The 22,834-nt window shown below is 44.8% G+C and overlaps 1 pseudogene; it reads left to right on the top strand.

The window, feature by feature from the left end:
• The first annotated feature begins 15,351 nt into the window (after positions 1-15,351).
• LOC136547726 (probable protein phosphatase 2C 31) lies at positions 15,352-18,226 on the top strand (annotated as a pseudogene).
• The last annotated feature ends 4,608 nt before the right edge of the window (positions 18,227-22,834 follow it).

The raw sequence follows: 22,834 nt of genomic DNA, 5'->3' as shown, positions 1-22,834 counted from the left end.
CATCTTGCCTCAAAAAACTCGAAACGAACATCTGGTTTTGCGAAGTATGTCTGGGAAACATACTATATATGAACGAAAAACGGGATTCCAAACTGGACAGCTACAGCTGCGTTCTTTTGGCTTTCATGATGTACATACACATGCATTATTTCCACACAACATCCAACAAGACGCAATCACACGTTATCAGAAAAAGAAGACGACGCAACGCAATCACAGATCCAGCGAATACACAGTGCGCGATGGGGATGTATATCGTAGGGCCCCCGGCCGGTGCTGCTGCACTGCACCTGTTTGACTAACGAGGCTCGGCTAGGTTGGAGGTGGCGGTGGTTGGAGCTTGCTTGGAATTTAGCGCGTGCCGGTGCCGATGCCGTGCCATGCCAACCCCCAATGCCCAAGTCCAGCCAGCGAATCACATCTCCTCGCCGTGCCGATCGCCACCCCACGACTCGGCCTCACCCTCACCCTCACCCGCGCTGTTTGTTTGTTTGTTGCTCGCCACCTACGCGCGACTCACTCGAGCCGCACCGTATGCCCGGATTGACAAGTAGTCGCGCGCCGAACGGGGGAGCGCGCGCGCGCGGAAGTCGCCGCAGAAACGTCACGCGCCGCGCCATTGCGGGCAAGTGGTGATGCGGTCTAGTGGCCGTGGACAAGGGAGGGGATCTCCAATCTCCGGACCGGAGGGCGTCGTCTCTGGATTGGCTCGGATGTGATGCATTCGGGGCGTCCCTTTCGACGGAGCTGGAGGCTGGAGGCTGGAGCCTGCAGGCGGAGGAGGGGAGAGGAGTCGTCCACTGGACTGGACCACTGCGGTTGTGGCTGGCTGGCGAGAGTCAGTCCAAGTGTCCAACTTGTGTTTAGTTATTTCAGAAGCTTCGAAGCGTAGCAATATATCCTATTTCCGTTCCACGCTGACGACAGAAAAACCGTTTGTTAACAGCTTGAAGAATCTTGCTTCCAGCTGCGGTCTCGTACCAGTCCATTCCTGGGCCTGGCTTATATCTATCTCATCTGAGAGGACTGATTTGCCACCGTGGTGCGGATTTTGTCGGAAACTGATCCGTCGTGATGGATGGAGGGAAACGTTGGCCTCTGTCTGAAGACTCAAGACAGTGCGAGATTAGACGGCGAACAGCTACGATACATCTTGCAATGCCATCCCTCGCCAGAAAAGAAGATGACACGGCGCACATGAAGCGTAGCATCAGATATTCAACTAGAAAACGAGAGCAGTTAATTCGGGTGGCCCATCGCCCGTAGTCGGGGCGCACGGGCTAACGACCACCGGCACGGCAGCGGCAGAGCCAGGCAAGTAGCCAACGGGCGACACTGCTCTGACGGTCTGCCCCTGCCTCGTCACACTGCGGGAGATGCATGCATCTGCAGATCTGCCCCCCTGGGCCCCTGCTTCGTTTTCGCCTCCGCTGAATGGATACTGGCGCTCGGGCGAGGATACCGGCCGGGTCAAGACGGGCGCGCCTCGCGTCCGCCGGCCGAGATGACTCGCTAGGAGCTAGCTAGCTGCCTTCATCGGAGTTGCTTTCAGGCAGGACAGGGACGGATGAGCCCCCGGCTCGCCACAAATGAACGATCACCGGACTGACGCATTCCATTTGCGCGTCATGTGTCTCGAGCGGTTGAGCCACGTACGTACTCGTGTAGAGGAACAGGTTGATGTCGACAGAATCCACATAACAGATTCATCATCAGACACTACACTAGGATTTTTTGTTTGTTTGGTGTGTGTGTGTGCAGCGATCATTGTATGCAGCGTTAGATCCATCTTCAGAGTCCTGACAGTCGTCGGTGTAGCTTTACGATAACAGCGATCGTCCAAAGGCCATTTAACTTGGCGATGGTGTGGCTGTGAGAGAGAGAGAGAGCGAGAGAGTCTGGCAGCGCACCACAAAATAAAGCGTGACAACCGGGCGATTTTGACTCCGGGAGCAACCGCTCTTCGAGAGTGAGACCGATGACGGCAGCGACGGCCGACGGCGACAGGTGACGCCGACGCTCTCCTTACCAGAGAGGGCACCATCGCCCACCGTTGACTCGTGCACTGCTCCTGAACGGCATGCATATTCCTGGACAAAACGGAAACTATAGTAGAGACTTGGAAATTGGGAAGGCCCGTCGGAAGCGTTGGCCCAAAAATAACAAGATAACTGGGCCTTCAAAGTTCGCTTCGGCTTTGGGCTAACTTCCAGCGGACAAGGATCACTTTCTATTTGGAAGCTGCGAGCTCAAAAAAATACGCTTCTCACTATTCCCTATTCAATCTCCGCCAGAATCATGCTATGAATGAATTCTCACCTCCTCCCCACCTTGCTCTCTCATCACAATCAGTTATCGATGAATCAAGGTAGCTAGAACTAAAAATCAGGGAGTGGCCAAATAGGCATATGGCGATATTAACATATTGCCACCAACAGAATTTCCCATACCACCTACTTGAATGGTGTAATTTCTTTTTTCTAGACAATACGCCTTAAAATCATAACATTCTCATGAATTTGGATGAAGATAAATTTTATATAAAAAATATAGAGCTTGATAAGATCTACAATTTTTCTATTTGAAACCATATATTGGTGCCAAAATAAATCAATCTAAGATATGAATCCTGTATTGAATATCTCAACACCAATATGGTCTCAAACAAAATTGTTGTGAACTATAAAATTATGTATCTTGTTGAGAACTATAACTTTGATATAAATTTTACTTTTAGTATAATTAGAAGCATACCCCGTGCGTTGCTGTAGGAATTGGAGATGATTTAGAATGTTATAAATTAATGTTAGTGGATTGTGTGGCATGTTGACGTGGATAGCAAAATGCTTGTGTGGCTTGCTGACATGGACATCACAATTGCATATGCTAGTGAGTTTTAAATTGCATATGATATTGCATCGCTGAGGTGGACAGATTGCATGTTGAGACATATCGCTAGTGGGGTTTAGAATTATAAGAGATATATAGAGATAGAGTGATAGAGATTAATGTTAGTGGATTGTGTGGCTTGTTGACGTGGATAGCAAAATGCTTATGTGTCTTGCTGATGTAGACATCACAATTGCATATGCTAGTGAGCTTTAATTGCATATGGTAGTGCATCGCTGAGGCGGAGAGCTTTTATGTTGAGACATATCGCTAGTGGGGTTTAGAATTATAAGATATATAGATATAGATATAGCCCCGTTCGGCTGGCAGAATTTTGGTTGAAACTGGCTGAAAAACACTGTTCTGGCTGAATTGTTGTGAGAGAAAAACACTGTTCTTCCAGCTGAAAAAAGAAGCCGAACAAGCCGAATATGGGGTAAGCCGAACGGGGCCTATGGAGATAGAATAATGTATGAAACTAATATATAGTGATAGAGGTAGAGATAGAGATAGCGGCAGATTTATAATTTATAATTTTTTTATTTTAAAATTCTTTTTTATATGATCTCACATGAAAGTAAAATTTATATGAAAACAACAACTCTTGACGAGATATAGATTTTTTTTTCATTTGAAGTCATATTAGTGCCGAAATCATCGATTATTTTCGTACTAAAGTTGCTTCAAACAGAAATTTTGTAAACTGCAACAATATAGACCTCGCATGGTCTCTATAACTTTCATAGTATAATTTTAAGGTACACTGCCAGGAAAAAAAGGAATAAGAATGGGCTCTATACTCACTATTTAGAATTCAGATCCTCATTATGAGAATGAGATAGTATGCAAATGTTTTGTTGGGATAGTTATTTTTAAAAACGAATTTTAATTTAAAATAAAAATTATAAATTATAAATCTGCCTCAACACCAGGGTAAAGCCGTCTTCGGCCCATGCATCCTCGCTGTGACGGAGGGCGATAAAAAAGCGGAACCATGTCTGCGCGGCACGGCACCGCCGCGCCGGCGCGGCAAGTGCGGGCGGGTTGTGTGCGCAGACCTCGGACGCAGCCGCGCAGCCCCCTGGCAACGGCATGGGTGTGCGGCTCGATCGGCGCAGACCCGCCGTCACTCAGGCGGGACTGCGCGGGAGACCCGACGCTGGTGTCGTCACCGTGGCCGATGCCCGATGGCAGTTTGCTAGTTTCGTTGGCATTGGCACGTCTCCTCCGGGCTGCGCGGCCGCACGGCCTCGTTGGTTTGACTTGAGTCCGGGACGACCCTGATTTCTTCCCGTCGGCGCATCTACCTGCGCCGCAAACGGTTCGATTGGTCGGACTCACCGCTACGCCATTGCCGTAAGCCCGAAGGATCATCACATTCCACACGGCCACACGTGCGTGTGCGTATCGGTGTGTTTGGCACAATTAAGTTGCCTTCTACGTGAGCAGTAGATCGAGCACCTCTCGCAAACTCTTGTTGGCGGATTTTCTATTCGTGTTTAGCCAGGCAACGCGTGCTTAATTTAATCTTAGAGGACATCGTTACATATATACTCTGCGCATCTCTCTCTCTCTCTCTCTCTCTCTCTCTCTCTCTCTCTCTCTCATCGAATATTTCAGACGGCCTGCTGCTTGAAATATATGGGAGTGGTTCTAGTCCTCTGCTTGTGTAGCTACAAGTTGGTTTGGTTGGTCATGCCAGTATGCCACCAATGGAATTCAAACCAGGCTATTAGTCACGTCATTTTTCAAGGTTGGGTCCTTCAAGGTTTGCTATTAAGGCCCTTTATAAAAACCCAACATTGAGAGGACGGGGGGTGCAACTCAAACATATGCACCGCGCAAAACACATTCATCGCGAAACGAATCTTTAAATTTATGGAAAGTTTTCGTTTCAATTTTCACAATGTGTGCTCATATAATGAATCTATGACAGTTGCAGGCAACAATAATACCAACAAGTTTAAGCGGCAATAACTATTAAAAAACTAGGTCTCATTGTTTCTAGATGACCTCACAATTTATTAATTCGAGAAGAGGCTCTTCACATCTTAAAAACATGGTGGTTATTTATGAGGGCATCGGGCTAGAAAGTTAGATACACCGAACCATGTACGTTATTGTATCACCTCCACGCAAACCATCATTAATTTAAAGTCGTGTATAGATTGATCTATTGCCCACCACTACATCTAGGTACTACATAAAAATATATAGCAACTTAATAAAATATGTTATATCAATAATAGTGATACCCGTAAACGTAGTAGGTAGGACAAATGGCATACCTCCTGTTGACGGTCGAACATATGACTTTTCCTCCCACTCACTGACCTATGTCGCGTCATAAGTGTGTCGCCCATCATCATATCTTCGAGATATGCTAAACTTTGTGTCGTAATAAATTTTAGCGTACTCATCCTTTGGATACCAGTATACTATTGCGTGAAGTATACATTATCACATGCAACAACAAAAAGATAATTTGTAACAATCAAAACCATGGAGTTCAAAATGGGTTTAGTAGGTACGAGAGTAGAAGAACCAATATTGGCCATCAAAATATGAGCCCACCAAGAATTGCTTTGGTCGAAGCATGCTCTAGTTTTGGGTTTTTGGTTGAGCTTAGAAATGAAGCTTAAATCTGAACTATAGCAATTCCAAATGCCCAAAACCTCAGCACCAAACCTAATAAGCCACAGTACTTCCTCAAGAGATGGTTAGATTTAGATAAGAGTTTATGTAGCAGTCATGCTGATAGCTATATTAGTGGTAACTTCTAACTATATTATGGAAAAACAGTTACTTTATGTTCTTAGAGCATAAGATGCCCCTGTCTCAAGCTATGATATGATTCCATTTCCACATAAGCAATAACTCATGATTATACAAAAGATGGTTACTTGATAGTACTAGTGCACAAGGTAGCGCCTCATTTTCTAACACGAGGATGGGCACTTCACACATAAGTATGATGTGGTATTTACACAATTTACATATGATACACTACACCACAACACCGAGATTGGCGATGGATGATCTGACACTAAAAGCGGATATAGCGACAAATGATCTGTCGCTAAAAAGTTATAACGACAGACTTATACAATCGGTGCAAGTGCTATCGCTAAAAATCTTTAGTGACATACAACACTTTTACTGACAGATCATCTGCTGCCCTAAATATTTATAGCGACAGATAGCCCGCTGCTACTCTTTAGCGACAGATAATCAGCTACAAAGCATCTGTCAACATATCATCCAATACTCCATGTATTTATAGCGACAGACTATTCAACGGGACAATATAAATATACTAAAAAAATAAATACGATTTTAGCACATATGAAATCGATATTCAAGCTTAATATAGCGTTCACATGTCACATGAAGATACACAAACACATATGTATCACATGCAGGTCAATACATATAACATCCAATTTGTCTTGCACACCATATTTTTATTTATATCACATCCAACAAAGTCAAGAACCAAAAGAATTACATGAATGCACATCTCAGCAAGCAATACTAATACAGACGGATTAACGGTAAATATGAATATCTATAGCGATAGACAATCAATCAGTAAATGGAGAATTAGAAACAGATGCTTTGTGAGTTTATCTTTAGCGATTGATCATCCATCGATAAATACAAATTCTAGCGTCCTGACGGTGATGCGGTGTTGTGGTGTAGTGGATATGGTATTTACACAATTTACATTTTCTTATTAGTTGTGAGATTCCTCATAGGTTGATATATATGCTATATAATGATGACACCTGTAGATGTAGGCAGTGGCGGATCTAGGATGAAAATCTAGGGGGGGCTTAAGTTCACACGGAGACGAAGGCATTAAGCTCAGCTCAATGCGCTAGCATCGTCTTCAACCCCAGCTCAACGTTCAAACTCCTCCTTTCCATCCTCCAATGGTAGAAAAATTTAGGGGGGGGGGGGCTCCACAGGCTCAGCCACGGTAGGGGGCTCGAGCCCCCCCAACCCCGGTGGCACATTCGCCCCTGGATGTAGGTAGGCGTAATTGCATATCTTATATCAACCATCTATGGAAATGCCCACCGCTCAACTTGTAACTTGTCATTCATAACACTTTATCACATACTAAGTTCATAACACTTAAATAATGTATTTGAGGGTCTGCGCCTCAGCATAAGTGCACCACACCCTCATGGTATATTGTAACACCCCGGTGTTATGCCTGCATTAGTCACTGCAAATCATACATATCATGCATCATCAAGCATCCAAATCATACATGCCTAATCATGTAAATAACAATTGAAACACTGCTTCGAAACATTTGAAACATGTTGTGAAACCTGAATGTTGCATATCTTTGTTAGAATTGTTTTGCCCTGATTTTTGCTTGCTAGGTTAGTAAAACATGGTTGGCTACTATTGTAAATCATCTAGGATTGTTTAGTTCAATTTTTGGAGCAAGGTTGTATTCAAATTAATTCAAAATTTGGCTTCAAAAATAAATTCCCAAAAATTAGGGTTTTGAGTTAAACATGGACTTTGAATTTACAATTCAAAATCTAGAAAGAATTTGGCTTTGGTCATAAAAGCAAAGTTGTAGAGAATTAAATTCTAATCAACTTTCATTTTTGGTACATTTTCAAAAGATATCATTTTCTTGCTCAAAATAATATTTGAAAGATGGCATTTAAAAATTCCTTGAAAATATATTTGGAAAAGGACTTTTTCTCCTTCGCGGGCCGCCGCCTTGCTTCTGGCCCACGGCCGAAGCCGGCCCAGCCAGCCTCCCGCGCGCGCCTCACCTTGCTCGGCCCAGCCCAGTGCCACGCTGCGCCTGGCCTGCCTCCGCGCGCCTGCCCGCTGACGCGCCGCGCCGCGCGCCCGACCGTGGCAGAGCTTGCCCGCCGCGTGGCGGCCATGCGCCGTCGACGCCGCCGCGCGTCGCAGCCGGCCTGCGCCCGCCTACACCTGCCGAAGCCAGTGCGCTCGCTGGCTCATTCCCGCGCTGCCTCTCCTCTCCGCCAAAGCCGAGCACCCCAACTCTGCCTCTCGCCGCGCCCACGCACCCGCCGGCGAAATCCGCCGTGGCTCCTCCACCTCGGCCAGCAAGCACGCGCCCACAGCTCCGCCTCGCTCTCCTTCAAGTCGTGCTCGCGTTTACGCCGACTGCCGAGCCCAGGTAGCGCTACCTCAAGCCCCGCCACCGACGGCCATGGCGCCGCCGTGCTCGGCCGCCATGGAAGGCCCCTTCCTTCTCTTCTCCAGCCCCGCCTAGCTACCCTACCGCATTCGCCATCTTCTCGCACATCGCATGCGCCCACTAGCTCGCCTTGTCTCGGTCGGAGATGGCCGCCGGCCTCGTGGCCGAGCCACGCCGCCGCGCCAGCGCAAGCGCCGGCGTGGCCTCTGCCTCAGCCAGCCAGGCCGAATGGCCGTGGGCCGACGCCCTGCTGGGCCGTCTTCCCCCTCCCTTGCGCTCGGGCCACGCAGGCCAAAAGTGGTAGTGGGCCGCCTAATCCGTGCGGGCTGGCCCAGTAGCTGTAGGATAAATGGTTTTCAATTTATTCTTTATTATTTGAAAATGGAAATGGTTTGAAAAATGTTTGGATACTCAAAGTTGCTCCAAATCTATTGAAATAAATTTGTCTAGGTTCCTTATCATCAGATCTACTTGGGAAAATTTCTGCATGTCATTTTTGAAATACTTTTCTGTAGAACTTTATTTAATCATGTATATTGCTGATAACTTGAAAATGTGTAGAAAAATCTATAGGCTTCAGAAAAATATGATTCTAAGTTTGTTAATCTTCCTATGTAATGTACTACCTAGGAAAAATATGTTTCATGCATGTGCTGTGGGAAAATTTTGAGGTGTAGTTCAAGTACCTTTAATGGCTGATTTTTGTTATTTTAGCTAGAGGGCAAACTTTGTATAAAACATGCATGTGATAATTTTTGTACAGTCATTGTATACTATGAAGAACCTAGGAAAAATACTAACTCTGTTGTTTGACACTTTTCACAGTTCAAAGTATTTTTATGTTCATAATCCTGCCATAGCTTGTGATTTTTGTGTAGGCTAATCCACTCATTCAAACACCATGAAAATCTGACGGTAGACTACTTAGGGTAGTAATGTGCTATGGTAATTTTCTAAGATTTTTCTAAGCAAGAAAAATAGAGGTTGCTATTCAAACCTATTATTAATTAGGGTTTAATTAAGCATTTCTTTATGTGTTTAAGAAATTAGCAAAGCTTTGGTGTATCTTTGAAGCATTTCATAAGATATGTTGACTTAACATATTAGTAGTAGAAGAGAATGCAGTAGATAACATGTGCTTGTAGTATATTTTCTTGGATGATGTTGACTACCTTGCATTTAAACATATCCATTGTATTCATCTCATCCGATGCACCGATTGCATAAGCACTTACGCATATTGCATCATACAGGATCGCAAACCGAGAACCCAGTCATCATACCCGAGGAGCTCGAGGAGCAGTTCGAGGTGCAGTAGCAGGAAGTGTCCGAAGCCGACGAGGAGGACGTTGAGGAACTTCCGGAGTGCCTAGATCACCGTCCGAGCTCCTTCGAGAGAGGCAAGCCCCGGAGCATTTTTCTTCCGGTTTGCGATTATTTCATTAAATGTTTTACTTTAATTGATGCATTACGTTCAGGAGTTGTTTGCAACCGTTGCTGCATTATACCTTGTCTACCTTTGTTATACTATATCCTTGTTACCCTGGTATCCGCAGTCGAGTCAATGCTTAGCTGGCTTAGACCGGTAGAAGTCAGGTGATTTCCTGTCACCTGCGAGCTATAGGTGGTTACCTGGATTTGCTTGGATGACTATGAAGTCATGGTATAACTAAGTGTTAAATGAAATTGAGACCGGACGGAGACTTGCAGAGTTTTGGACTGTAGTGTTTTCCGTCTGTGTCGATTAAGGACTGATCGTTGTTGGGCCTCGAGTCATGTTGAACGCATGCCTTACATTTAGCTGGCCGGATAAAGTACTTTCCGACCGCGAAGCTGGGAGATTTTTCGGGCCGAGTAGATTGCCCGCAGCGCACTGTGCCGGAGCAGGTGTGGTAGGACACGGGGGCGAGATAATAAGACCAAAGTGCAGTCGGTCGGCCCCCGGGTACATGTGGTTCCTAGCAAACTCGAGATACCTGGAAAGTTGACTCGGTGATCAATATCTCACTTTAGCGGGTGAGTGAGGTTTGTGTAAGGAATAAATCACCAGCTGGTTAGGAATCGATTCGAATCGCCATCGCTCCTGGATAGTGAGCACTTGACTTGAGTTACTTCATCGTAGTAAATGTTTATGGAACACTTGGACAGTTATAGTGAATATGACGGTATGGAAGTTGTTTAATGATCATTGGTTATCATTATCTGCTTAATCACATGTTTACTCTAGTATAGGTGCAAATCTAGTCGACAGGTTAATAACAATTAACTTGACAATAATGCTTTTAAGAAAGGTTCTTGAAATGCTAAAAATGCTTCTTTTACAAATGAGCCAGCTACCCTACTATAAAGCCCTTCATAATCCTTGGTGTCATTTATTTTCGGTTATGTCGGGTAAGTCTAGCTGAGTACCTTCTCGCACTCAGGGTTTTATTCCCACTTGTTGCAGATGGGCAGATGTATTACGGCTACTGTATCAACTGCCTTTATCCTACGATGGGTGATGCTTAGGACCATGGGCATGGTCATTCCTTACGTCTCGTCTGATGCTTTTGTTGGAGATGATCATTCGCTGGCACTATATTTAAACTCTGCGTGAGTGTGTATGTGGTTTGAACAAATGACTTCCGCTACTTTTATTCGAACTGGTTTTGTAATAACTATGTTGAAACTCTGATGTATCTGAGATTGTGAACTTATATGTAATATGTGATGGTGACCGCTAAACTTATTATGATCTTGGCTGGAATGGAAGTTGGTTTGAAATCCTTCGTGATTTCACGGACTACCGGGTTATATGGGCTTAAGTTTGCTAAATCGTCTGCTCTGGCGTATGATTTTCTTACTTAATTTCGTATAATTGGTCGATTCTGTTACATATATCTTCAAGATATACAAATTTAATACCTCTTAGAAATCCAAATGTAAAGATTTGTTGAGTGGGTTTGTTACTTCTCCTCGTGAAAATCCTACTATACATTGCGAGAATTGCGTGCAACTCCATATGTGTGCCATGCAACATTAATATGAGAAGAATATTTAAATTTATGGGAACTTTTACATGCCAATTTCACATTGCGTGCAATATGACCAAAGCAAGCCTCAATAACAATACCGACAAATTAAAGTAGTAGTAGTTAACTAAAACTCGAGCACTATTACTGCTAGAGTACCTATGAGCATATCAGGATATAGATTAAAGCCACTAAACCATCATATCTTATCTTACCCACCTCGTTGCAAGCAACACATACAGATCAATGTATTGATCAACATTACATATAAACGCTACACAAAAAATATATAGCATATTAAATTATAACATGTCATGTAATAATTCTGACACTAGTAAATGTATGTTGGCCAGATGGCGTATCTCCTACCAATCGAACATATGAGTTATCATCCTAACTACCAAGCTTTGTCGTGTACTAAGTTCCTAAGAGTTGAATCATCGTTCCTGCACCTAGATATAAGTGTGCCGCTCGTCACCAAATCCCCAAGACGTGCTTCAATCTTGTGTCATAATAAATTTAACATATCCATTCTTTGGATACGATTACACTAATAGTGTTAATTATACGCTACTCACATGTATTAACAAAATGAGAATCTATGGCAGTGAAAATAGTAAAAGTTCAAAACTGGGTTCAAGTAGGTAAGATAACACTAACAAGAACAGAAAAACCAATAATTTTCACCAAGTATGAGCCCAACAAGAATTGCTTAGATTGAAGCTAGGTCTAGTTTTGGGTTGTTGGCGGGATTTAGAAATAAAAATTAAAACCGAATGATTGCAATTCTAGATGCTTAAGACCTAAGTAATAAACCTAAATGCTACTACTTCAAGCTATGGCAACATGCATACAGAGTTTAGGTACCAGTCACACAAATGTAACTCCCTCATCTTAGCGATAGCCATATTAATGGTAACCGTTAATTATAGAAAACATTTTACTTGATGTTATTAGAGTGCCCTTGCTCTCACAATTTGCAGGTAGGTTGTCCAGATGGTATACCTCTTACCGATCGAACATATCAGTTATCGCCCTAACCGCCAAAGTTTGTTGTGTACTAAGTTCCTAACAGTTGAATCGTTATGCCTGCACCTAGATATAAGTGTGCCACTCGTCATCATATCCCCAAGATATGCTTCAATCTTGTGTCGTAATAAATTTAACACACCTATTTTTTGGATACGACTACACTAATAGTGTGAATTATACATTATTCACATGTATTAATAAATTTAACATATATGTTCTTTGGATACGACTACACTAATAGTGTGAATTATACGTTATTCACATGTATTAATAAATTTAACATATCTGTTCTTTGGATACGCCTACACTAACAGTGTGAATTATACGTTATATATTCACATGTATTAACAAAATGAGAATCTATGGCAGTGAAAATCGTGAAAGTTCAAAACCGGGTTCAAGTAGTTTAGATAGCACTAACAAGAGCAGATAAATCAATATTTTCCACCAAGTATGAGCCCAATAAGAATTGCTTAGATTGAAGCCAGCTCTAGTTTTGACTTGTTAGTGGGGTTTAGAAATAAAGATTAAAACCGAATGATAGCAATTATAGATGCTTGAGACCTAAATAATAAACCTAAATGCTAGTACTTCAAGCTATGGTTACATACATAGAGAGTTGAGGTAACAGTCACACAAATGTAACTCCCATATCTTAGTGATAGCCATATTAGTGGTAACCGTTAATTATAAAAAACATGTTACTTGGATGTTATTAGAGTGTAAAACCCTTGCTCTCACAATATGCATGTAGGTTGTCCAGATGACATATTTCCTACCGATCGAACATATGAGTTATCGTCCTAACCGCCAAACTTTGTCGTGTACTAATTTCCTAAGAGTTGAATCGTCATGCCTGCACCTAGATATAGGTGTGCCGCTCGTCATCATATCCCCAAGATATGCTTTCAATCTTGTGTCGTAATAAATTTAACACATCTATTCTTTGGATATGACTACACTAATAGTGTGAATTATACGTTATTCACATGTATTAATAAATTTAACATATCCGTTTTTTGAATACGCCTACACTAATAGTGTGAATTATACGTTATATATTCACATGTATTAACAAAATGAGAATCTATGGCAGTGAAAATTGTGAAAGTTTAAAAAACCGGGTTCAAGTAGTTTAGATAGCACTAACAAGAGCAGATAAATCAATATTTTCCACCAAGTATGAGCCCAATAAGAATTGCTTAGATTGAAGCCAGCTCTAGTTTTGACTTGTTAGTGTGGTTTAGAAATAAAGATTAAAACCGAATGATAGCAATTCTAGATGCTTGAGACCTAAATAATAAACCTAAATGCTAGTACTTCAAGCTATGGTTACATGCGTAGAGAGTTGAGGTAACAGTCACACAAATGTAACTACCTCATCTTAGTGATAGCCATATTAGTGGTAACCGTTAATTATAAAAAACATGTTACTTGATGTTATTAGAGTGTAAAACCCTTGCTCTCACAATATGCATGTAGGTTGTCCAGATGGCATATCTCCTACCGATCGAACATATGAGTTATCGTCCTAACCGCCAAACTTTGTCGTGTACTAATTTCCTAAGAGTTGAATCATCATGCCTGCACCTAGATATAAGTGTGCCGCTTGTCATCATATCCCGAAGATATGCTTTCAATCTTGTGTCGTAATAAATTTAACACATCTGTTCCTTGGATACGACTACACTAATAGTGTGAATTATACGTTATTCACATGTATTAATAAATTTAACATATCTGTTCTTTGGATACGACTACACTAATAGTGTAAATTATACATTATTCACATGTATTAATATATTTAACATATATGTTCTTTGGATACGCCTACACTAATAGTGTGAATTATACGTTATTCACATGTATTAACAAAATGAGAATCTATGGCAGTGAAAATCAGTGAAAGTTCAAACCGGGTTCAAGTAGGTAACATAACACTAACAAGAACAGATAAACATATTTTACACCAAGTATGAGCTCAATAAGAATTGCTTAGATTGAACCCAGCTCTAGTTTTGGGTTGTTAGCGGGGTTTAGAAATAAAGATTAAAATCGAATGATAGAAATTCTAGATGTTTGAGACCTAAATAATAAACCTAAATGGTAGTACTTCAAGCTATGGCTACATGCATAGAAAGTTTAGGTAAAAGTCACGCAAATGTACCCCCCCTCATCTTAACGATAGCCATATTAGTGATAAATGTTAATTATAGAAAACGTGTTACTTGATGTTATTAGAGTGTAAAACCCTTGCTCTCACCAATTGCTATTTTTTTAACAAAAGTAATAATGCCTTGACATAAAAATGTGGGTTAGTTGTTAGTATTAGAGCGCAAGACGACACCTCATTTGCTAAGACAAAAGGGATACTCCACATATCAAGCATGATGTTGTATTAAGGGATGTGTTGTACATAACCTTACTAACATTGGCGCAACTAACTATAACACATAGGTCGATACATTGCTCGTTGTAAATTCTATGCAATGTATGTAACATATTAAGCTATACTATACTATATAAAGATGACACCTATAAAATTATAGTGTAATTGCATATCTCACGTTAACCATCCAAGAGAATGCACACCGCTCAACTTGTAACCTATTTACCATCCCACTCTGTCGTGTACTATAAGTTCCTAAAAGTTAAACCGGCATGTCTGCAGTCGGCGCCTAGACATGCATGCACCGATCATCATCGTATCTTCAAGATATGCAATCATTAATTTTCTCAATGAATCCAACCACTTAGATTTGTTGAGTGTGCTCGTTGCTTCGCCGCTCTTCACCCTCCCCCTCGGCTTGGGCCTATATAAAGCGAGAACCGAAGCCTCTTTGATTCATCCTAGAGCCTTCAGTGTCTTAGAAAGCCAGTCCACAAGAATTGGATAGTGTTGTGGGAACTGAAGCCTCAACGCCTTCGGTAGCCTACAAGCCCTTCCATGAGAATTAGATAGTGTTGTTGGAACCAAAGCCTCATTGCCTGAGTTAGCATACAAGCCCTTCCATGAGAATTGGTAAGAGCGCGTAGAGAAACCATGGTGTTTTAGCTTTGGGTACCCCAAGCAAGAGCGCCACCATTCACTCGGAGGTGGGCCTGCCCCTCATCACATCACTCGACTCCAACTATAGTCAACTCGCATAAACAAATCATCTTCTCCCCTACCCTCCACTCCACCCATCCCCAAAATCCAAAGCCCAAGAAAACAAAATGGGCAATGGCATCACCAAGAACCCATGCTTCTCCGGCGACCCGTACGCCGCCGCCATCGTGTCGGACCCGCTCCCGGACGACAGCCAGGGTCACTCCTTCACCTACGTGCCATCGGGCGCCGCCTTCGACCAGCCCACGACGGCTGCCGCGATGTCGTCGGAGTCGTCGTTCTTCTCTCTGTCTGGCGCCGCCATCAGCGCCAATCAAGTGACGTCGGCGTCCATGCCTTCGTTCCGTCTTTATAATGAAATGACGTGGCCGCTGTCGATCGCGTGCATGTTCGAGAGCTCACGGTCCTTCACCGCCGTTCCACTCCAGGCGGCGCCACCTCGGCTCTCCATGTCAGGGCCGGTCCAGTTCACGTCTGGCCGGTTCTCCGAGACATCAGGCTCGGCGTCCACCACCACAGACTCACCATTCATGTCGGGTCCACCTGACCAATCCTCGGCCGCCTCCTCGTCCGTGGCCGTGGGGGTCCAACCGATCGTTTCTCAGCTCATCGCTGAGCGCCGTGCCGCGCGCTCCCGTCTCCGTGACGAGCGATCCCTGCTCCGTTTTTTCGTGAGGACCGCCTCCAAACTCCAGCTCGGGTCGCCGCGCTATGGCCGTGGGCCACAGGAACATCCTGCTGAGCCGATAAAGGTCTCCTTCAGCGATGGGGACTACCGCTCACCGCCGAACGACAATGTGGAGTGGGCTCAGGGCATGGCCGGCGAGGACCGGTTCCACATTGCGGTGTCCGAGGAGCACGGTTGGGTGTTCGTCGGAATCTACGACGGTTTCAATGGGCCCGACGCGACCGATCGCCTCTTCGCCAACCTCTACATCGCCGTCCACAACGAGCTCAAAGGCGTGCTCTGGGACGACATCCAAACAGGCGACGGCGCCAGGTGCGGTCAGCAAGAAGGGGCTGCAGGCAATGCCGAACGCCTCTGTCATGCTGGGGCCGACGGCGACAGCGCGGAGGCTTAGCGCAGGCGAACGGAAGTGCCCATGCCAGGCAACAACGCCACGACGCCAGTGCATCGCGACGTCCTGAGGGCTCTGGCGCGGGCACTGAAGAGGACGGAGGAGGCGTTCTTCGCGGCGGCGGAGGAACGCGCGGCCGATAGCCCGGAGCTGGGGCTGATGGGCTCCTGCGTGCTCGTCATGGTGATGAAGGGCAAGGACATTTACGTGATGAACGTCGGGGACAGCCGCGCCGTGCTGGCGCGGAGGCCGGAGCCCGACCTGAAGAACGTCCTCGGCAAGGCGTCGCAGGACCTGCAGCAGTTCAAGGCCGAGATCATGCGCGAGCTGCAGGCCGTGCAGCTCACCGCAGAGCACAGCACCGCGGTCCAGGAGGTACGCCATCTTTCCCTCCTCTGCTCCTCTCCTCTCCTATCCAGAACTTCAATTATGACTGATTTCGGAACAAGAATTCATCCTCGTATATTCTTGTCACCAGTCTCATCTCATCCGTAAAAAAAAGAACTTTTGAGTTTTGACTACGAGACACAACTGCTCATGAACCGGAAAAACTGTACTGAATGAAGCACACATTATAAGACCGACGAAAAAACTGTTGCACGATTGAGTTTTTGGGTTCACCGAGTCGCTCTTGTCGGAATTTTGGGATGATGCAGGAAGGTGATGAGGATCAAGGGCCAGCATCTGAATGATCGGCACGCCATAGTCAATGGCCGGGTCAAGGGGAAGATCAACGTCACCAGAGCGTTTGGGGTCGCCTACCTGAAGCAGGTAACTTCGGTTCTAGTATTTCGTTTTCAGCGCGCATGCTCAAGTACGTAATTTCTGTTGTCGGTCAGGCTTCTGCAGTTTGTTCTGCATAATTAGCGTTTAAGATGTGCAGTTCTTCTGAACATGCTCTGTGCATTGTGCTGTCACAGTCTAGGACTAGAACTGTGACTGCGAGTAACCAATCATATAGTTGTAGGCCCTACGCTCCAAATCATGGCTGATTAGTGGCCGTCCAACAGTGGTTTGGTGGAGTAGGACTGTAGGAGTAGCTGACATGCTCTGCGCATTGTGCGGTCTCATGATCCCAAAGCGTCAAAATTGGCTCAAATGTCAATGTGCAAACCTGACGATTCTGTCGATGTTCGTTAAACACCCCCCCTCTCTGGCAGCCCAAGTGGAACAGCAGGCTTCTGGAAGCCTTCAGGATCAACTACGTCGGCACGGACCCGTACAGTGACCTGCGCGCCGTCGCGGTGCCACCACCGCATCGTCGGGCTCGCAGGACAAGTTCCTGGTGCTGTCCTCCGACGGGCTGTACCAGTACTTCACCAACAAGGAGGTGGTGGACCAGGTGGAGGCGTTCACCGCCGCGGAGCCCGACGGCGACCCCGCGCAGCACCTCGTCGGGGAGCTCGTGCACCGCGCCGCGAGGAAGGCCGGTGAGTAACCCAACCGTCCACGAGCACGCGCGGCACACGCATGGACCCCAGCATGATCAGACGGGTCTCTTGACGAACTCCTTCTCTTTGGGTTGCGTTGCAGGCATGGAGACGCGCCAGCTGCTGGAGATCCCGCGCGGCGCGAGGAGGCACTACCACCACGACGTCTCCGTCATCGTCATCTCGTTCCAGGGACGGATCTGGAGGTCGTCTGTCTAGGCGGTGTCTGAGTGTGATGACGAGGTTTCAGAGGTCCAAGGCGTCCTCGTAGTTCAGATGAGAAGAGAAGGAAGTGGCGATGGTCGACAGTCTCAAGGGCGAGGGCGCAGCGCTGCCATGAGCTTCCTTCAGTGTTCGGCTATTGTTTTTTTTAACCTTATATACTAGTAGTAGAAACCGTGTTCGTTCTTGCCGAAACTGTTGTGCATAGTTCCGCAAGATGTAGTAAGTAGTAACCCCCAAAGAAAAGAAAGAAAGGCAAAGGAAATGTACTAGTAGTATCTAATTAGGGGTTTTGCATGATTGCGATCCAAAGAAGGGCGGCTAATAGTATATTTAATAAGTAGTTACTGCTGTGTGTATCGCTCTTAGTCTCAGCCTAGCAACAGTAGAAACATGGAATCGACATGTTCCAGCACATCTGGGGCAAAGATAGGTTACAATATTCCCGTTCGGCTTGCTCAAAGCTTGACTGAAAAACACTGTTCTGGCTGAATTATTGTGAGAGAAAAACACCGTTTCGACTGAAAAAATAAGTCGAATAAGCCGGTTTCTGAGTAAGCCGAACGGGGTGACAGTATCAGTCAGTCGAACGATGGATCCTGGTTTGGTTAGTGGTTCGTGTCTTCTGAATGAAGGAAAAAAATGTGACCAAACATCGTTGTCTGATGCAGCCTACTCTACGTCACACAGGCTAGCAGAGCCGTCACAGGGTTTCTTCAGTGCAAAAGACAGTTCTGTTCGTGGCTTTCGCAAAAAGATATACTAAATTATCCCCCAATGATTCATTAACGATTCAACGTTCAATTCGATTGTGTACGTCAAATACTATCTATCCCAATCATACTGTTCGGAGGTGAAATTACAACGAACCACCACTAGAGAAATCACGTGTTAAACAAGTGTGACTTACAAGCGAATCCTAGTCCCCTCTTTCCCCCAAAATTTGCTAGGGTTACAAAGTAAATTAAATTCTTTAACTAGTGCTTGTTTAGTTCCCAACCAAATTTCCTAAAAAATGCTACATTAGCCATCACATCGAATCTTGCGATACGTGCATGGAGCATTAAATGTAGACGAAAAAAAAACTAATTGCACAGTTTGGTTGGAAATTGCGAGACGAACGTTTTGAGCCTAATTAGTCCATAATAATACTAATTGCCAAATAAAAACGAAAGTGCTACAGTAGCCAACTTTTCAAAATCCGCGAACTAAACACGCACCAGTAGTAGTGCCTTTCTTCACTTCTTTTAAAAGAAAACTATAGCGGGCAAGTTGCTAGCCTGAACCATGTATGAACACGCGAGGTTTTGCGTACAAGTTTTGCGAAATTCAGGGCGGTAAAAAAAGGCGCAAACCCCATCTATGTTGCTTGGAAGTTCGAACGACAAGGAGCTCCATCTACCTGGCACACGGGTGCTAGCACACAACTTTTTTTTTTTGACCATACGACGGCTTCCACCTCTTCTTCTACCTCCGGTCGCACCCAGCTCTTGCCCCGCTGCCCGGCGAGCGCTCTGCCGCCGCCGCTCTCCCAGCCCCCAGCGCGCGGCCCTCCTCTCCCCCAGGTTCTTCCTCTCCCCCGGTTACTCCTTGGCACAGATCACAGATCACAAATCACAGATCATAAGAAATAATTTTTTTCTATGGAAGGACAAGGACAAAAGTTGGGGGGAGAGGCTCGCCGGATCCACCATGGCCGGCGAGCTCGCGCGCGGGTGGGGATCCGGGCGCGGTGGGGCTCGCCGGGTGGTCGCTAGGATGCGGGTGGGGCTCGCCGGCGCTGGGGGGAGAGAGAGGGAGGAGTGTCGGAGAGAGAGGAGCATCGGGGAGAGAGAGAGCATCGGGGAGAGAGATGCGCCGCCGCGTTGGAGTCGCGCGAGGAAGGAGCTTCGCATCGTGTTCGCTGTTTTTAGTTGGAGTCGGGTGTAGGCCCTACACTCAGAGGCACGGTAAAAAAATAGTGTGCCACCGGCTCTGAAAACACACGGGTGTGCGTTAACATTTCTGTTCATTTATTATAAGAGGGCCTCTGGTCTGCTGGGTTCTTTTTTCAGCGTGTTGAAGAGCAAGGCTTGGCCGAGATGACAATGATGCACCTGGGCAAGGGGGTTGCTCCATCTGTCCAAGACTCCATTACGATCCTTTCCATTTCTTCTAGCCTAATAATTTTTGAACTTTGTTTTAGAAAATTAGTATAGTTGGACACATGATTGTAAATATTGTTCTGTGATCGTGATCCAAGTGTAATAGGGTACACTGACTTGTCTATCAACACGATTCATACGGGTAGGAATAATGAGAAGGATTACGTAGTCTGGGGCAGCAGATCGATCTCACGCCGGTGGCTGCAGACGGCCGGACGTGCAACTAATCGCTTGCAGATGGGCGAACAGCCAACCGTCTGGACACGTGCGAGTGATGATCGCGGCGAACGGGCCCAATGTTCGGTCGTGCGACTGACAGCTCTGTTCACTTGGTTTTAGCTAGCCTAAACCAGCTGGCCAACGGTTTTCCCTCACAACAAATCAGCACCAGTCAGTTCAAACCAGCCCAGAAACCAATCAGCGAATAGGCCGTGAATATACTGATGATATAGCTGCAGATGGGCTAACGACCCATGCATGGGACGGATGGACGTGTGAGTCATCGCGGCGGCGGCGGCGGCGGCGGGCGGCGAGGCGCGACGTCGACTGGAACGCACGGCGAAGACTGACGGCGAGGCGGGAATCGGGATGTGAGAACGGCACGCTTTTGATCCCTGGCTCTCCGGCCTCCGCGATGGAATCCTGACGACCTGTAAAAGGACGGGCAGGGAACATGGTTTTGTTCTTTTTTTTATGCTGTAGAAAAGTTTATTGTAATCATCATGTTCCTTACCACTATTAGAGCTAGTACAGTGCCTATGCTAACGCTACGGTTTCGTTTCAGGGATGTACATGAAAACAATCAAACAACGATTTTTTTTTCAGAGTTCAACTTTCACACAATTATATATGACCATGTATATACAATCCGGAAAGCACTTACACGTAACAAGGCATAATAAAGTTATTTCTCACATTAACCATATAATTTACAATCTGCCTAAGTGCTTAAACATGTCTTGGAGATCTTCATGGCCACTTCATGCAAACTTCGTCCCAAATAATCAAAGATGCCGTACCAAGCTTCTTAAAGTAGATATAGCTTCTTAAAATAACTCTATAATTTACTTTTGATAAATGAAAGAAAAAATTATATTTGATCTTTTTAAAAATTAAATAGTAGATATAGTCGTAAATATATGTGCGCAACCGCGATGGATATTTATCTGGTTGTTCCTCAGTTTCTCCTTCTCTCCCATCCTGTTTTTATTTCTTCAGATGATTTTTGGGTATTAGAAAGCTCACTAATGAAAATTATTGGACAAAAGAAAAAAAAAACATTTCTTCTTGGCATAATCAATTGATTTATCAAGTAAGTTTTAAGTACTCAATCTGTTTTAAATTGTAAGTCGTTCCATTCCAAATTATAAGTCGCTTTGACTTTTTTGGTTTATCCATTTTGCTATGTATCAAGACATATTATTATATCTAGATGCATAATAAAATAGATGTACCAAAAAAATCAAAGCGACTTATAATTTGAAATGAAGGAAGTAGTTTTTACTATGTATATAGACATAATGTATATTTAGATGCATAGCAAAAGCTATATATCTAAAAATTAGAACAAAACTAATTGTCTCTAGCTTGCGTGTTCTATTTCACAATGGCCTTTTATTTTAATAATCACATGTCAAGTCGGTTCGTTTATTTTGTAAACTCGGTCGGGGCGTGTAGTGTGTTACTTTTATAACACAGTGGTCTAACTCCTCTCTTTGGAGGATGAAACTGGATATTTCTTCTATTTTTTTAAATGGGCAAAACCAATGTGCTAAACCTCTTCATCGATCTCCTCTCTGTGGGCCCAGACCGTAAGCGACTCATTTTGCTTCCTTGTCCAGGGTGCCACCGTTGGTATTTTATGAGAAGAAAGGGGTAGACCTTTCCAGGTTTAGCCACGCTGCAGACACTCCACTTCTCCTACTGACGCGTGGGGTCACCAAACCAGGTCCCACGTGTTCTCGATGAAAACATACGAGTGGGTGTGTTGGCAGGTCTGTCGCCATTCCTTATTGACGTAATACCAGAACAGCACGGAGAGTTTTGAAGGGGCGCGTCAGATGGGGCCGGGCTCGACGTGGGTTTTTCCATTATAATAATAATTCTAGAAATTGCCTTGATCGGAGTTACGGATCCCTCCTTCCTATTCGCCTTGATTGACTTCCATATTTGTCTTGATTGACTTTCATTGGTTTCCATTTTACTATAGCCTGCGGGATGTGTGAGGCGTGCGTTGAAGCCTAGGTGGGGAGATCCAAATAATGCTGGCCATCGGATCAAGTTGAAGCCTGTGAGAAAGGATTATGAGTCATAGATTTTAATGATACGATAATTCTGGGTACAATTTCGTTGGTGCATAATGGTTGTAGTCTCTCAGCGGGGGACTTTTTTTTAAAGACCTAGTATAGTTTTGATTGATCCCTTATAGTAGAGATTGCCTTGATTGGAGTCATGGATCTCTCCTTTCTATTTGCCTTAATTGACTTCCATATTTGCTTTGATTGACTTTCATTGGTTTTCATTTTACCGTAGCCTGTGGGATGTGTGTGGCGTGCGTTGAAGCCTGGGTGGAGGAGATCCAAATAACGCTCGCCATCGGATCAAGTTGAAGCATGTGAGAAAGGATTAGGAGCCATATATTTTAATGATACGGTAATTCTACGTACAATTTTATTGGTGCACAATGGTTGTAGTCTCTCAGCGGGGGACTTTTTT

Source organism: Miscanthus floridulus, chromosome 1 (assembly GCF_019320115.1).
Source record: "Miscanthus floridulus cultivar M001 chromosome 1, ASM1932011v1, whole genome shotgun sequence".
In the NCBI taxonomy this organism is placed as follows: Eukaryota; Viridiplantae; Streptophyta; class Magnoliopsida; order Poales; family Poaceae; genus Miscanthus; species Miscanthus floridulus.
The sequence above is the reverse complement of the archived record's forward strand: the minus strand, read 5'-3'. Positions and strand labels throughout refer to the sequence as shown.